Source organism: Puma concolor, chromosome B2 (genome assembly GCF_028749965.1).
Source record: "Puma concolor isolate L17-30 chromosome B2, mPumCon1.1.hap2, whole genome shotgun sequence".
NCBI lineage: Eukaryota > Metazoa > Chordata > Mammalia > Carnivora > Felidae > Puma > Puma concolor.
Window position 1 is genome coordinate 104,338,931 of NC_141671.1, and position 6,000 is coordinate 104,344,930.

Consider the following 6,000-nt stretch of genomic DNA (forward strand, 5'->3'; position numbering starts at 1 on the left):
CGAGCTCTGAGTCATTTTAATCCATATTTTACTTCTGTGCAGCTATTGACTGTATGCGTGCAACACAATTTGGACATAGGTTGAGAAAGTGAATGGCTGGTGATTTTAAAGAGGACTGTAATGGACACTATCGTTCAGTTAAATCATCACATGAGAAAGCTTGATATGCCGATGAGGCATCAGTAGGATTTTTCAACCTCAAATGGGCACTCATGATTGCTCTGAAATCTTACTGTGCCCCCAAATCTCAATCCTATGTTTCCCAATCATCATTCCACACCTTCTGTAACACAATTAAACTCCAGGTCTCCCTCACTCTTAGCTAATGGCTCCAAGGACAAACAGAAACCATCAGAAGGGAATTCTCCCATTTTTCCTTCTAGTAAATCTGTAGCCATCCTCTTCTTTCCCTTTTTAAGGAAAGGAACAGGGTCTCTCAAAAGCCAGTTTCTCAGCATGTGCCCTATATCTCCATCCCCTCCTGTATTCTTAGGGAACCTCATCCCATTCATTACTCCTTTTCTCGCTTATATCTTGCATATATCTACCTATAGTAGAAAGGTCTACTGCATTAATTTCCGGAGCAGTCAACTTTGCTCTAATATCTTCCATTCAAGACGACACAACCCAAAACAAAAAAGCAGTATATCATCACTTTCTAGCTACTACCCTGTCTCTCCACACTCTACCCCGTCGAATTTCATAAAGAAAGGGCCATTTATGCTGTCATCTTCTTCACCTACCATTTACTCGTCAACACTGAATCGGGATTCCATTCTCAACATACTGTAAAAGCTTCTCTGGGGCCTGTTACTCATAACTTCTGTATTCTGTATACAGAATCCTGTTCTAAAGCCAGCAACATCCAATGGAAACTTTTCAGTCTTTATTTTATTTGACTTCTCACCAGTATTTTACAAAACTAACCACTACTCTTTGAAACACAATCTCCGTTGATTTTTCCTGACGCCACATTTTCCTGGTTTTCTGTCTACTCCTTGGGGGTTCCTTCGCAGTCTTCTTTGCCAGCTAGGCTCTTTTTCTACCCAATCTCTCTCTCTCTCTTTTTTTCTATTCATAGTTTTATTATTTTATTTTATGTTATACTATCAAATTCTTTTTTTTTTTCTTTTTTTTTTTTTTTTAGCTCGTTTGAGATATAACTGGCTAATCTCTACCCAGCCTCTTAAAGAAGTTACTCAGGGTGTGATTCTGGAATCTCTTGCCTTTCGCATGTTCTCAGACTTGACTTCAGAAAATATTTATATATGGAATGGCCACAAATCTATATATATTTATATTCCAAACCAGTCTTGAGCTCCAGATTCTTATATCTGCACATTTAATTTTTCCACTAAGATGTTTTACGAGCATGTCAAAATATGTCCAAACTAATCACTTGAGCTTCCTCCCAAACCCATTTGAACCCTTTCCTCCTCAGGAGCTTTGCTATTTTGTCCATCTGAACAAAACTCTCTAACTCTTTACCCAAGTAATGCCTACTTTCCCTTAGGTTTCCACTTACATGTCACTGCTTTTTTTTTTTTTTTTACATTAAAAAAATGTTCATTTATTTTTGAGAGAGAGCAGGGGAGGGGCAGAGAGAGACATGACAGAGGATCTTAAGCAGGCTCTATACTGACAGCAGAAAGCTGGATATGGGGCTCAAACTCACAAACCATGAGATGGTGAACTGAGCCGGAGTTAGACGCTAAACCGACTAAGCCACCCAAATGCCCCTTCAACATTTTTTTTAGTATGTTTTATTTTAGAGAGAGAGAGAGAGCACACACATGTGGGAGAGGGACAGAGGGGGAGGGAGGGGGAGGGAGAGAGAGAGAGAGAGAGAGAGAGAGTCTTAAAGGGGCTCCACGCTCAGTGCCAAACCGGATGCGAGGCTCAATTCCAGGACCCTGGAATCATGACCTGAGCAAAAACCATGGAACACGAAGCCGTTCAACCGACTGAGCCACTCAAGTGTCCCTAAACGTCACTGTTTTAAAAGGGCCTTCTTTAACTCTCCTAACTAAATTAGACTATCCTATAGCACCCTGCATCTCCCTTCAGAGCACATATGACCACTCACAGTTATAAACTGATTTGCAATCTCAGTGTTCGATTCTGCCATTTCCCTTACTTTTCTCTGGCTCCCCCCTCCTCACAACACTTCCATGCTTCTAACATTCCATTTAATTTGCTTATTTATAGTTATGAAGTTTTGTTTTTCTCTCCACTCTGGCACGTAAGGTCCGTAAAGATTTCTTGTCTCTTTTGTTCCCTGATACGTTCCAAATGTCCGGCACATGCTAGAAATTCAATAAATATCTGTTGAATGAATGAGAGACTACGTCTGTTTTGCTACTCACTATATTCCAAACTAATCAATTTCAGTGGAATTGAAGTTCAGGTACTATAAAATCTAGGATGAAATATGGAGCACAACACCATAAACACAGTAGGATCTCATGCCCTGTGAATGAATGAAAGCTTTCGAATGAAAAAGGCATATTTAATTTGGAATCTAGACAACGGTCCTCTTTACTATTTTTTGTTTGTTTTAGCACACAATGTTGTCTTTTGTTCTCTTTCTCCACATTCTAAGAAGTTTTAAGAGATAATAATATGAGGCCAGAGCTCCATGAGAGGAAAGACCATGCCCTTGTACTTCTGGTGTCAGCTGATGTCTAGCCCTCTTCCTGGTACTTAGCAGCAGCTGAATAAATAAATAAAATTAGGAACCAATGAGGGGAACTACCCAGTGAATATGTGCCATCAGGTGAAGGCCAGACAGCACCAGGCAGCAGTGGAAGAAGCTGGGGACTTGGAATCAAGGGAGTGAGCTCCATTCCTGCTTCTACCTTCCGACAAAATCTGGCAACTTCCATAGGCCTGGTTTTTCACCTGGTGGGGGGATGAAACTAGACGATCTACTAAAATGTAAGCTCCCTGAGGCTAGGGACCGCATCTGTCTTGTTCACTGATGTGAAAACAAGGCCTAGATCGGTACGTGTGGCACAGAGTAAGACCCCCAAGAATTTGTGTAAATATCTCTAAACATTCCTTCCAGTGCTAACAATTTAAGGGAAAAATAACTTTGAGGTATTCTAAATAAATATTTCTTTTGCTAGGATCATACACAGATTACCATCATCTTAGAAATAAAGAGCCTAGTCCCTGGTGAAAAAAATACAAAAAAAAAAAAAAAACCTGTTTCCTCTCGGTGAGTTGGTTACGGGGATTTACCTGTTTTACATTTTCACCGTGCATTCTGGGGTTCTTTAATTATATTTAGATAAATAATCATATTTGTACACTTAGCGTTTGATCTGGAACCTTTAGCTCTGGGCGCGAGAACACCCAACTCCTGAGGGACTGTATACTCACAACTGTGCAACTTGTACTGGTTCCAGTCTTGCTGGCGGTCCTTCCCTGCCATTATGTAGTTTCCGAGGCAGGATGGGCTCTTGCCATTTCTCAGCCCTTTCCTTCCTCACCCATCCTCTGCCTTCACCCCTCTCTCCCATTCGAGGCTTTCCCCTTGGCTGGCCCGACGCAGGGAGAGGTCAGGAGAAACTGCCCCAGCGCTCAGCGCCCCGGGCAGCTGCAAACCGCCTCCCCCAGCCAGTTACTGCGGACCGCCGGCTCTCCGAACTACGCTCTACACGCGCTTTCGTATCGAAAGGAAATCGTGTTTTCTACCGTAAACTAGGGACCGCTAGTGGGGCGCGAATCTCTGCGTCTACACTTGTTTTCTAGCCCCGGAGCGGCTGCGGGAATTGATTGGTTCCCTCGCGCCCCGACGCTTGGGGTCCCCCCGCGCTCCGCCTGGACCCCGCCCCCTCGCGCGGCCATCTGCTACGCTGTCTGTCTGACTGTCTCTTGCTCGGCCTCTCTTTCCCCTCCACCACTCCCTGACCACCCCCCCGGCTCCGCCCCTTTCCCCTCCCCCCGTCCGGGGCTCCGAATCTTTCGTGGCCGTTGCCAGGGAGACAAGCCGATACCAGGCAAATAGGCATTCGAGAAAGAAAAGGGGGGAAAGCTACACGGCAGTCTGGTAACAAAGGAGCAATAAAAGCAGCCCCCAAATGGAGGGCTGAGGACGCGTCTGCGAGAAAATCCGAAAGCTAGCTAGCAATCCCCCCCAAGTTAAAACTAGGAGGGGGGATGCAGAGGAAGGGGCATGATTCACGTTGGGGGTGGGGGCTAGCAACAACCTTAAATGAGCTTTTGGGAATCGCCTGGATGGTGGTTTTGGATCAGCCCAGCTGGGTTTTCAAGTTGGAACTCCGCTAATACAAGAAATTCGCGTCCACCTCGGCCGCTGGGGGCTTGGGCCAGGCCAGCGGGCTCCCTTAAGGGTGATAACATGTTTGGCAGGATACACTTCTACGGAAACGTCTTTCCATCAGCTCTGGGGAATATGACTTCGTGAGTGAATGATGCATCTGAAGGCAGTGGACAGTGAGAAGACGCAGCTTCGTGTAACGATGTACAGCTTGGTGATTTTCAAAGCAATACTTGAACAAAGAGTTATTGGCTTGAACCAACCATCTTTTTCACTCAAAGTGTGACCCATTTCCCTACAATAAGCAGAAAATAAAACTGTGAGAATTCCGAGCCAACACCAGGAGAAATGAACCATTCTCTCGACTGCTTCTCCTCTCCATAAGCAAAAGATTATTCATTTCAGGATTACTAACCGTAAACGAGAAAAGGGTCTGATGTGGAAACGAGTGAAAACTCTGGGAGCAAAAATGTAGGCGGTAGGAGAATGTTTATTAGGCTGTATCCTTGATTTTTGACCGCCTCCTCCCCTTTAAATCAGTGCCTTGTCTTTCACACACAAATAGCGTCTAGTTCTTTGGTGGCGAGGGGTGCAGATGGAGGTGCTCTGTGTCCCCTTACAGAAGCTTTTTCTCTAACCCAAGCTAGACCGGAGCGTTCAGGCATCTTCTTGCTATTTTTCAACATGCAGTTTCTCGTTAGAACTGTAATCGTCAATCCGGTTGTTTAGCATTTCATCGCTGCTGCCTCCCTCCCTTCCAAGAAAGAACACACTCGCTTGCATGCACACTTACACATGTTCAGAAAGAATCCATCCGATCCTGGCAATCGGCTGAAAATGATTCATATCTACGTGAATTGCTTCCCAACCGCGTATTTGGATTCATACACTCGAGGCTGTGTCTCGTTTCACCATAGAGAAAAATTGTCATTTCATACAGTGATAAAATGCGAACCGTTATGATCTTTTGTAAATGGCCCTCACTTTATATTGTGGGGGAAAATATCACTATTTGGCAATAGTCGGGAGTGGGGGGATTTCGATGAGCGTCGCAGGCCAATATCGAAATATTTTATTTCATGCCAATGCGGGATAGGGAAGGGAGTGTGGCTTAGGCTCCTTGCCGCTTTTGCATTTTCCACATCTGGCCTACAGACCTAATTCTAACTCGAGATGTCGTTTGATGAAATTCGATCTTCGTGGTTTAAATACCTTTCAATTCGGGGGCGATATAACATTTGCAACCGTTAAAGAAACAAACCCTGTGCAATATCTGTGAAACCAATATGGAACACGGAGAAAGAAAACATGCTGCACACAAATCCTAACCATTGTCTTTAACACTCGCATACACACACACATACACATAAACACACAGGGAAGATGGGGGAGGGGAGCGAGTGGAGAGAGACAGACACGGATACAGACCGACAAGAGTCAAAGCGAGTCAAGTTAACGCTTTCTCCGCCCCCAGCCACAAGTACCCCCCTCCCGCGTTAATTAATTCCAAACAAAGCAAGCCAATCAAGTGATGCATTATTATTTTCAAGCAGAGGGAGGCGAGAGGCATGTATTTTTTAATTGATTTATTTATTTGGAGGACATTAATTCTCGGTCTGAGGCTGATTTTCAAACCATTTGCAAAGCGCGGCTCCATTGTTCGCCGGGCGCGCAGGCTCCGCCCCCTGCTTTGTGTGCGGTGCGCGGATTGGCCG

General features: G+C 44.7%; 1 long non-coding RNA gene across 1 annotated transcript in view; it reads right to left on the reverse strand.

Annotated features, from left to right (window-relative positions):
* LOC147581159 (uncharacterized) overlaps nt 1–3,879 on the reverse strand; it is a 133,631-nt gene extending 129,752 nt beyond the window's left edge. The window contains exon 1 of the long non-coding RNA XR_015251487.1: nt 3,385–3,879. This is a non-coding gene — a long non-coding RNA (uncharacterized LOC147581159). The remainder of the gene's footprint in view (nt 1–3,384) is intronic.
* Between the last annotated feature and the right edge of the window lie 2,121 nt (nt 3,880–6,000).